General features: G+C 40.4%; 1 pseudogene; it reads left to right on the top strand.

Moving 5' to 3' along the window:
* The first annotated feature begins 4,596 nt into the window (after positions 1–4,596).
* LOC143645021 (olfactory receptor 8G1-like) lies at positions 4,597–5,481 on the top strand (annotated as a pseudogene).
* Positions 5,482–11,871: the final 6,390 nt, after the last annotated feature.

Here is an 11,871-nt window from a genome sequence, read left to right as displayed (position 1 = left end):
ACAGAAGAGAAGCAATAGGTGTTTAAAGACACAAAGCTTCCTTAGAAAAGAATATATTTCAGACTTCCTGAGACCTGGACGTTTGAACGTCTTTAATTAGCTGTTCCAACTCCAGTATACTCGTTGCAGTGTTAGTTTTTCTTCTGACTGGGGCCATATCCTCATTCTTCCTGGTATGGTTCAGGATTCTTTTTGCTAGGTCTAGGCATCTGATTTCCCTGATTAATTTATTCTGCAGGTCATTTTCTCTCTTTTTCCTAGGGTATTCTAGTTGGTTGTCTTTGTTTTCTATATGGTCTTCAACATTCAGTTCAACTTCTTCTAGAACTCTAGCATAGCTTCTGTTTAACAGGTCAGAATTTTTCAGCTCTTTATCTCTGGTTTTTGCTCTGCCTATATGAAATCTTTTTTTAAGGAGGATCTCTCCAGATATGATCAACCTCAACTTCAGATTTTTCCCAGACTGGATAGGTCCAGGTCTCAGGAAGTCTGAAATATATTCTTTCCTAAGGAAGCTTTGTGTCTTTAAACACCTATTGCTTCTCTTCTGTTCCTCAGAGGGCTGAAAAATGATTGCTATTTTTCAACCTGCCCGTGTTGAGGTATGATTGAAACATTGTTTACTGCCACCTTTGTCTGGGAAGAATGAAGCAATACTGTCCTCAGAGTTGGGATCCAGCAATTCAAATTTTCTAAGCAAAAGTTGTGATGAGTTGTAAGCCACATCATGCCTCTTCTTGGGGAAGAGGATTTTTATTTCCTTTTCTGACATTAGCAGCTAGCCGGAGAACTGACCCTGCAGTGGCCTGCCGGGAAGGTGCGGGTAGGTACCAGTAGATACTGCCTGGAGAGAGCAACTTCCAGTTTTTCATCATAATTTGTTGCTCTCTTCCTCCCACTCTTCCCTGCATGCATTATTATTATTCTTTTATTTTTTAAATTTTTTTTAGCATGGGCAGGCTCTGGGAATTGAACTCCAGTCTCCAGCATGGCGGGTGAGAATTCTTCTACTGAGCCACCGTTGCCCACCTGCTGTATGCTTTGAAGTATTGTTCTGGCCTCTGGGGTTTCAAAATAGTTGTTTCAGAGAGTTCCTGTCTAATAGTTGTTTTAGTGGAAGGACTGATTTCTGGAGTTCCCTACTCTACCACCCTTCCAGAAGTCTTCTCCCATATGTACTTTTTATGAGCTAAGTAAGTTTCCACTTGTTCCTAGTTTTCTAAGAGTTCACCATTATTATTATTGTTGTTGTTATTATTTTTAGTAGTACTAGTAATAGTTGGTGCCATTTCTCACTAACCTTATTTTCTTAAATGTAAGACCAGTGAAAACATCTGAAAGGTACTGCTTTCTTAATGACTGATCATATTAATAATTAAATAAAGTTTCCATCCGTCATTAAAAAAATGTGTATCACTTCAATTGTTGCACGTTGTGATATACATATTCAAATTTGTTACTCTTGTTCAGATCTTTTTCATTTTTGCTGTTTTTTTTAGATTTCTTTGTTGTTAATTATTATTATTTTCTTATACATTTTATTATATTTATGACAATTTAATCAAGATTATACCAACATTTAATTTTATATAGATTATATCAAGAATGATTTCAGTGAGCCACAGTAGATCAGTGGCATAATTCTTACCTGCCATGCCAGAGACCCAAGATTGATTCCCGGTGCCTGTCTATGTAAAAAAAAACAAAACAAAAAATAAGAAAATAAAAAAAAGAATGAATCTACTGATTTTAAGTGTAATGTTCACATAAATGAGTTTTGAGTAAATACCTATAACGTACACCAGTTTAGCCAATACTCTGATAATGATATGAAACATTTTCATCATCTTAAATCTTCTCTCATGTCCATTCCCTATCAATTTCCAATATTTCTCCTAACCTCACTTCTATCGCTAGAAATTAATTCTGTTGTTCTACAATGTACATAAATAGAATATTACAATATGAGCATTTGTTTGTTTGGCTTCTGTTGCTCAAAATATTTCTGTGTTGTGTTTGTATTATTGCATATAACTGGGGTTTATTTGTTTTTATTGATGGAATAGTATTCCATTCTATGCATATATCATAAAATATTTATTCATTGCTTGATGAGCATTTGGATTGATGTCAGTTTGGGGTTGTTCTAGTTTGCTAGCTGCCAGAATGCACTATACCAGAAATGGAATGGCTTTTAAAAAGGGGAATTTAATAAGTTCCTAGTTCACAGTTCTAAGGCCGAAAAAATATTCCAATTAAAAAGTCTGTAGAAATGTCCAATCTAAGGCATCCAGGGAAAGATACCTTGGTTCAAGAAGGCTGGTGAAGCTCAGGGTTTATCTCTCAAATGAAGAGGCACATGGTAAGCATGACATCATTGGCTGGCTTTCTCTCTTGGCTTCCTGTTTCAGGAGATATTTTCCTTCTTAATCTCCAAAGGTCCCTGGCTGGTAGACTTTCTGCTTCTCGTGGCTATGTTGTTCTGCTCTCTCAGAATCTCTTGCTTTCTTCAAAATATTTCTTCTTTTATAGATTTCCAGTAAAGTAATCAAGACCCACCAGGAGTGGGAGGAGACATGCCTCTACCTAATCCAGTTTAACAACCGCTCTTGATTGAGTCACATCTCCCAGGAGATGATCTAATTTAAGTTTCAAACATGTAGAACTGAATAAGGATTAGAAGAAATGGCTGCCTTCACAAAAGGGGATTAGGATTAAAACATGGCATTTCTAGAGTAGATACATCCTTTCACACTGTCACAAGGTTGTCATTAATAAAGCTACTATATGCATTTTTGTACAATTATGCTTATATTATTCTTGGGTAAATGTTAAGGAGCAAAACTGTTCGGTTATAAGTGCATGTATAACTGTAAAAGAAATTACCAGATTTTTCCAGGGTGGTTGGATAATTTTACATCCTATACCAACTCTGTATAAGGTTTTCCGGTTGCTACATATCCTCAACAAACCTTGGTACTGTCTGTATTTTTTTAATTGGCTATTTCACTGTAGGAATTTAATTGCATATCATTTAATTTCTTTTCATTTCTCAGATGATTGATGGTTTTAGCATCTTTGCATGTACTTATTAACTGTACATCTCCTTCTGTTAAGTACCTTTCAAATCTTTTGCTTATTTAAAAAATTTGGTTGATTGTCTTCATATCATTGATTTGTAAATATTATTTATATGTTTTTGATAAAAACTCTTTGTCAAACCTATTTGTTTTCTGTGGTTTGCTTTTCATTTTTTAATGATTTCTTTTGAAGGTCAATTTTTAATTGTGATAAAATCAAATTTATTCATGATTTTATTATGATTTTTTGTATATGTGTGTGTCTTAGCAGAAATCTTAGAGTACACCAATGTATTGAAAGTTTTCATCAATATTTTCTCCCTGAAGTTTTATAATTTAGTATTTTTGCTTAGATTTATGCACTATTTCAAGTTTATTTTTGTTTAAGGGTGAATTAGAAAATATTAGGTTTTCAATAGCCATTCTTTTTTCCCAAAGTGCAACTACTATTCATTTGGAAGTTAACTTGGTATATATAATTGTTAAGTCATCTGTAGTGATTAACAGAATAGAGAACCAATGTTGCAATTCCACATCTCCTAATTTCTTGCCTGCGCTTCTGTCATTCTGCCAACGTTAATGAAAAATAAAATAATTGAAAGGAAGAATTGAACATTATGATTGCTGTTTCTCTATTTTGAAGTGTGCAACTATGCTTTACTATCCAGTTGAAATAATGTTATAATTAATAACAACGATAAATGTTATTCTCATTTTCAGAATGCCAATTCCCTGCCAATTAGATCATCATGTTATTCTATTTGCCTAAATTATCAGCTAGTAAATGACAGGGACAGAACACTTCTACTCTTAAAGAAAGCAGAGATTCATGTTTTGGGACCACAAACCACCACTGTGGGTCAATCTAGCTGGTAGATCTGCATGATGATTGTTGTTAGCATTGGTTTAGTTCAATAAGAATATTGGAAAATATGAAGATTTTATGTAGAAATCCAGATATCCTGATAATCATAAAAAATATATTGAAAAGTCTGACAATAGTAGGCCTTAGATCACCTCTGCAAGAAACTGACTATATGTTATTAAAGGCTCTTGCCCTTAAACTGGGTTGGTTCTCTCCAGATTGTTGCTTAGTCAACTTCAGTGATATTTATTAGCTGCTCTAAATACTTGGGCTTGCAAGCCCTACCTTAAAAAAGATGAGCATGGCTAAATTATTTTTAAGAGATAAATTTAGTGCATTTGGTAATACACATAATGAGTATTAAACCAAGGCAAATTTTACTTGGGTAAATTAGCCTAGAGCTATTTTTTTTTTTTTTTTTTACATGAGCAGGCACTGGGTATCAAACCGGGGTCTCCCACAAGGCAGGTGAGAATTCTGTCACTGAGCCACCATTGCACCGCCCAAGCTAAATTATTTTTAGAGAGACCAAAGGAACGTCTAAGCTATGAACTTATCATATAGAATACCATTTTCAAATGGGAAAGAACAATGAAATCTGTCTACCTAGTGTGTCTTTCTTTCTCCCCTTCAGAAAGTGCTAAGAAGAAAATGGCAGCAGGAAAACATTCCACAGCAACTGAGTTTATCCTTGCTGCACTGACAAAGCAGCCTGAGCTCCAGCTACCCTCTTTCTCTTCTTTCTAGGAATCAATGTAGTCACAATGGCGGAGAACCTGGGCATGATCACTCTGACTGGGTTCAGTTCTCCCCTGAACATGCCCATGTTCTATTCCCTCAGCAGTTTACCTTTCACTGATCTCGTTCATTCCATTGTCATTATCCCTACAATGCTGGTGAACTTTGGAACAGAGAACACCATCTCTTGTCCAAAATGCATGGCTCAGTTCTATTGCTTTCTGGTCTTTACAGTTGCAGAGAGTTACACGCTGGCTGCAATGGCATATGACTGCTATGTTGCTGTCAGAAGCCCCTTGCTTTATAAAGTAGTTGTGTCCTATCAGGCCTGTCCCTGCCTGATTCTGGGGGTTTATATTATAGCCCTGGTTTGTGCATCAGCTCACGCAAGCTGTATGTTCAAGATTCTTATCTGCAAATTTGATGTTATCAACCATGATTTCTGTGATGTTCTTTTCCTCTTGAAGCTTTCCTACTCTAGTACTTATGTCAATGAATAATTAATCATTAGCACCTGCATCTTCATCATTACCAGCTTCCTCTGCATTTTTTCCACTGATGGCAGGTACAGATCCTTTAACAAGTGCACCTCCCATATTTTGGCAATTTTGTTCTTCTTTGGTTCTGCAGCACTCCCATACCTGCAACCATCTTCAGTCAGTTCAGTGTATCGAGGAAAAGTGTTCTCTGTTATTTTACGCCATTGTAGTGCTGATGGTGAACCCTCTGTTCTACAGTCTGTGAAACAGAGATGTCAATATTACTCTGAAGAAAATGCTAGAGAGAACATTCTCATGAATATCAATATTATGAGAATGATTTTATTAGATCTGATTATTTTGAATATTCCATTATATGAATCGATGTGTTCCATTTTAGCCCATCTGTCAATATTTTCTCTCATTTTGTGGGATTTTTGATATTCTATCTTGTAAATGTCATCTTTTCTTATGTCATTTCCCTTCTGAGGTTTTCTATCATCTGTATCCCTGAGAAATAAATTAGATGAAATACTAAGGATGACTTGGATATGGAGACCCATACATATGTTGCCATCACCTTCACCCTCTTCTTCCACACAATTGCTAAAAATCAGTCACCAACCATAATGAAGACACTGTCTTCCAATAGTGATAATTAACCTCATTTATTTCATCTGATACATAAACAATATAAATCATAGCCATCTGATAACTATAATCTGTAGCATTTTGCAGATTGTTAACCTTGGACAGTCTCTTTTCTACCATATCCCTCCCTATATTTTCATTTTCTATTTATTTCTTCTATATCTTATTTCAGAAGGCCTTGCAGTCTTAAAATTCAAGTACACTCATGCATGTGTTGTGATAGTGTCCAATCCAACGTATCCAAGGCTTTTTATTTATCAGCATAGTCTGCAATTTTTTTATTGTCCAAATCCATACTGGACTGTAATCTCCATGAAGGTATCTCCCTGTGCATATTTCATTCTTTCACATTCCCAATACCTACTACAATGCTTGCCATATAGTAGGTTCTTGATAATTATTTCTTTCTATAAAATGCTTACAGGAAAGCTAGTCAGTATATAGCACCATCTTCAACCATTAACCCTTTCAAAGAACTACAAATATTTTTTTCAGTTCCTATCAATTAAGTTCAAGTTTGTAGAGTTCTTCAAAGATCTGTGAGATGAACTGATAGCATCATGAGCTATTTCTAAGGAATGATTTCAAATTGTTAGCTTTGAGCTCCTACTGCTGCAAATCACAGTAGAGGTGTGATAACTTGTGAATATTTAATTTCTTAAGTCACTAAATCCTGTCAACCAAGAAATGTTTGAAGCAAGTTTTATTTTTTTCTTCATGTTCAATTATGAAGAATAGGAAAGTTAAAAGAAACTAAGTATACCTGAAATCTGATGGCTTAATGCAACAAATTTGGTAGTAGAGCGATGTCTTGGACAGTACAACATAGTATTGTCACAGAAATCCTGCATACCTAGAACAGAAAATAACTTCAACTACTCTGTTGGAAATGAAAACTTTGTTGTTCAAATAATGAGCGACTTTTATGATTTGTAAAATATATTTCTATAAATTTATTCTAAAAAAGAGAAGGCACTAAATAGTTATATGCCATAACCTGTATCGTTACAAGAGAAAATTTGATTCATCCTTTTTTGTTCAGGGTGGTTAAATTACTCTGAATGGATTCCAGTTTACATGACCTGCTTTACTTATATATGTTTGTCACAGCTTTCTGGGTACCCAGTTTGTAGTTTGGTTGGACTTTAGCTGTAGGAAAGACAGTTGAATAGATCATAGCTCAATACGGTTGTTTCCTGGGAACTCTAAAATTGTTCAATATATCACACTGACATGCCAGGTAGATAGGCTCTCCTTGCCTCAGCACAGTTTCAATCAATGACTCTACTAAGCTGAGCCAAAAAAAAACCGTAGTGTGAATTTGTTTTTTCCACTTGAAGTTGTGTTAAGATATCTTTAAGCTAAAGCAGTGTATTGGCTTCTTTGTGATTACCAGTATCTAGGTTTCCTGGCTACTAAAACAGACAACGTATAATGTGTTGCCTTAAGCCATGGAAATTTATTGGCTTACAGACTTGAGGCCTCCTAGGAGAATTTCAAAATCAAGGCATCAACAAGGTGATGTTGTCTCCCTGAAGACCTGTCATTCTTGGGCTGGTTGTCAGTAACATTGGGGTCTTTGACTTTTCTATGACATGACAATGTACATGATGGCATCTTTCAGTTTCATCAGTTTCTAGCATCTTCTCTGCATGGCATTCTCTATATATATCTGAATTTCATTCTGCTCACAAAGAATTCCAGTAATTGGATTACAGACCAACCTAACTCAATTGGCCACATCTTAAATAAAAATGTCATCTTCAAAAGGTCCTATCCATAATAGGTTCACACCCACAAAATGGATTAAGAAGATGTTTTTCTCATGTACATGATTCAACCTACTGCAACGGTGTAACTCAAGATAACCAGTTAAAAATGTGCCTGAATCTGACCTAGAAAATACACTTCTAAAGCTATAAAAACTCAGTTATTTCATCAGATAACTCATCTTTAAAACTCCACCTAAATTATTCACATCATCCTTCTATTCCCTCTAATTTTAGAGAAATTAGTTCTTTTCTTCTTTGTTTATGCTCATTATGGTAATTTTGTGATAATTTGAATGTGTGTTCTTTTAATGTCCTCTGTTTCTTTTCATACTCCAACAGAATTTTGCTCCACTCAAATATTTATTGATGAATATAGCAGATGCCTCCAGTGCTCTCTATTGCATTCTTCCAGGCTACCTCTCTTTTTGACAGCAGCTATATTTGTTAGCTCTGTGCAAGCAGAGGCTCAGCTTGCATTGATAGCATTCCATTTCACTTTTCTCTACAACTCTGGGTATCCATTAGTTCTGTGTATAAGTCAGTCCAAAATTGCAGGAGATTCTTGCCACTGGGGTTAAGTTCTACCTAAAGGGGATCATAGACTTTTATAAGTGCACTATTTCCTGTCTCTCGGGGTGGTCATTTGGGGAGGCACTATGCACACTCCTCAGAAGGTGCTGGCGAAATTGAGCTCCATTTCCCAGAATGACACCTCAGTGACACTTCGATATTCCCATTTACACCCAAAATTATTCAAATGACTTAAAAATAAACAGATTAAAGCCCCAATCTAATAATTTGAAGCATTAAAAAGTAAATTTGCAAAAGAGAATATATTGTAATTATGATCTGAAAAATTATATAATTTTTAATGAATTTGTTTACAAAACTTTAAGTATAATTATTTCCAAAGTAATTTAATCTTTAAACAAAACTAAAATAATTTATACCATGCCCATGTTTCCATTGTTCCTCAACATTTCTTTTATTTCCTTGTTAGGATTTCTAGGAACTCCTCATACATTTATGACAATATCTCTTAAATGCTTTCATCCAGCCCACAAATAAATATTCTAAGAATTACTCTTTTATTAGTCTATCACATACCTAAATATAATTAGTAGAAGTCAATGAACAGAAAGCTTTCAAATCTTACATAGGCAGGTATTTCACCTGTTTTTCTATTTTCCCCTCATAGGAAATCACTTTAGAAAATACCTTTAGTCTCTTTTTTTAAAATATCTGAAATTTGAATGTTTAAGTGGCTTAATATGAAACTGGATATCCAACAATATCTGTCAATTCTTGTTTCTGGCCCATAAACTAAGGTGTGGCGTATTTCTCAGGGACTGGAGCCTAGCCAAACTTAAAATTTTTTAATCCTTCTCTCCCTCTCTACATTCACTCTCTGCCCTCCGTACCTGTAACCCCCCTCTCTGTTCCCCCTTCCCCCTCTTGTTGTAGACCGCCCATTTCCGTAGCTCATCTCAAAGCCTGCAACCCTTCCTGTTATGCTTAACTCGTTCCATACCCCTAATTTCTACCCTCTGCCTGGCAACTGCCTACTACCTTGCATGATTGGCTGCCTCAGTGTGACGTGTAGACCCTTAGCTCCACCCCTCCTCTGAGTATATTTAAGCCTGTTGCTCGCCCAGCCCCGCGTCGTCGATAGAGCCCCGGGGTCTTCAGAGCCCCGGGGTCTTCGGACCCCAGCAGTCTCACTCTTAGGGTTCCCGGGTGACCCATCCTGGAGTGTAACAATAAAGACTTAAAACCCGCATCTGGCCTGAGTGACGACTTCTTCGCGACCGCCGGCAGGGGAAAGACGCCGGCTTCGGCTTACCCAGGTTAATTTCCGCGAGCTCGCTCCCCAAACCCACCCGGTGTGCCAGCCGGCCTGACCAACTGGAGCTCTCCGACGGCAATTGGCGCCCGAACAGGGACCCTTCCTCGCCCGCCGCACACCGGAGACACTAGGACCTCTCTTCTGAACCAAGGTAAGCCCCCTAGACTCTCCTGCTTAAATAAACGCAGTCCTAGTCTCTACAAGCAGTGAGTAGTCCCCTCCAAATTTCAACATGGGTCAGTCTATCTCTAAGAGTCAGGTCCCTCAAGTGCGCGCCCTGGCCGCCTTGTTGGACACACATAGATGTAAGGTTTCTGCCTGGCAGCTTCAGGTTTATTGGGACCTCTTGCTGCCCTTCAACCCCTGGCTACTAACGAGTCCACTTTGGATCCCAGCTACCTACGATCAGCTCATTGCCCGGGTCATAGACAAAATGGAACACGAGGGCAGGCGTTTCCCCCCCGGACTTCTCCCCACCCTCTTTGCTATCCGCTCCTACCTTCAAGGCTCCTTGCCCCCCACAGACGGCCGACCCAAGCAGGTAAATGCGGCTGCTGTGGAGGCCTCGTCATCAGGCTCCGAGTCCGATTCGGATACCGAGTCCTTACTTGAGCAGTTAAGTGAGTGACTCGAACAACACCCACCCTTACGGGAATATGGCGGAAAGGTTATCGGCGGGAACCCAAACTCCACCCTTCCACCTTCTTCCTCACCGCCCGGGCCAGAAGGGAGTCACAACCTTTGCCCCGCCCTCCCTAAGGACGCGGAGGCGAAACTCCCTGACTCCTCTCCCTTGCCTTCTGCCCCTCCCCTGGCATCCGGCCCCGCTCCCTTCAGCACCACCAACCCCTTCTTCCCGGAAGCACGGCAGGCGCCATCCTTTTTACCCGGGCCACTCTGCCACAATCCCACGGGCGGCAGCCCTCTCCCAAGTCCGGAGCAGCCTTGGCCCTCGACCCGGCCGCTGCCTCCGACGCAGGCAACACTCTTCCCCATCAATCTCACTCCTTCCCTGCAGTGCCCATTTCCTTGGGTTCCTCATAGCGAGGAAAATATAAAGCGATTACGCAAAGCGGTCAAGGAGGATGGGCTTACAGGTCCCTATGCCACCCACCTCCTAGAAGGGCTAGCCCAAGAACTTAACACCCCTCAGGATTGGACCTCCTTGGCCCGAGCCATCCTCACTCCTGGACAACTGGTAGACTGGAAGGCTCATTTCAATTTGGAGGTGGAAAAGGCTGCGCAGGAAGCCGCTGCGCAACGAGGCCCTCCAGGGCTCGGCCTCCCCCTCGAATGTTTTCTGGGGACGGGTCCCTACTTCGACCCATCCGTCTATTCGCAGGCCCCATATGCCTTTTTCCTTAAGTTAAGAGAAGTGGGCCTCAAGGCTTTTCGCAACTGTTCCGCGGCTAAGCCCGAGCAGCTCTCTGCCTTAGTCCAAAAGCCAGATGAGGACTTTGCCTCCTTTGTCTCGAGAGTGCAAGAGGCATGTCAAAAGAGGGTTGCTGGTGCACTGGAACAAAACCTTCTTGCTAAAAAGTTCATCTTTGAAGGCGCTTGCCAGCCATTCAAACAAGCTTTAATGGGAATCAGAGAAAAGAAAATTTCGGACTGGGTGTTAGCATGCTCAAATGTCAATCCCAACACCGAGGGGCTAGCTACAGCCCTGTCCACTGCCCTCTCTAGCTCCCTCGCCTCGGTCCTCGCTCTCAGCCAAGACTGCTTTCGCTGTGGGGAAACTGGGCATTTCGCCAGAGAGTGCCCACAGCGGCGGGAAAACCCCCAGCCACCCCTAAAGGGGGGCCTCAGACCCAATACCGGGCAGCTCCGTAAACCTCTCACCCCTTGCCCAAAATGCGGTCAGGGCTATCACTGGGCGCGTTTCTGCCGCAACTCTGACCAACTGTCACAGCCTTTAAACTCCAGGGGGGGCAAGTCTCAGCCCTGTCCTCAAGAGACCAGGGGAGCCAGCAAAAGCACCCCCAGACCATAATGTGGACGATCCCCATAACCCCGAATAAGCCCACCCGTAAGTTGAGAGTAGGAACCGATTGGCTTCTTGGTACGGTGGACTCGGGAGCAGAAATTTCATGTCTTCCAGCCAAATGGAAGAACTTATGCCCAACTACCGCAGGGCCCGCGGTGCTCGGCGCCACAGGCTCTGCCCCCTCGGAGCGAGCCGCCATCCCCCTTACATGGGAAGATGAAGAGGGCCTCCGAGGTGTCTTCAGGGCACTGTTCTTACATACCATTGACCAAATCTTGTGGGGGCGAGACATCCTAACAGCCTCCGGGGCATATATGACCACACAGCCCCCCCAATAGGTGGCGCCACTGCTCGCATTACACCTCCAGCACCCACTCCTCTCCAATGGGACACAGAGGAGCCTATCTGGGTGGAGCAGTGGCCTCTTCTGTCCCATAAACTCGCAATATTACA

Source organism: Tamandua tetradactyla, chromosome 8 (assembly GCF_023851605.1).
Source record: "Tamandua tetradactyla isolate mTamTet1 chromosome 8, mTamTet1.pri, whole genome shotgun sequence".
Classification (NCBI taxonomy): Eukaryota; Metazoa; Chordata; class Mammalia; order Pilosa; family Myrmecophagidae; genus Tamandua; species Tamandua tetradactyla.
The sequence above is the reverse complement of the archived record's forward strand: the minus strand, read 5'-3'. Positions and strand labels throughout refer to the sequence as shown.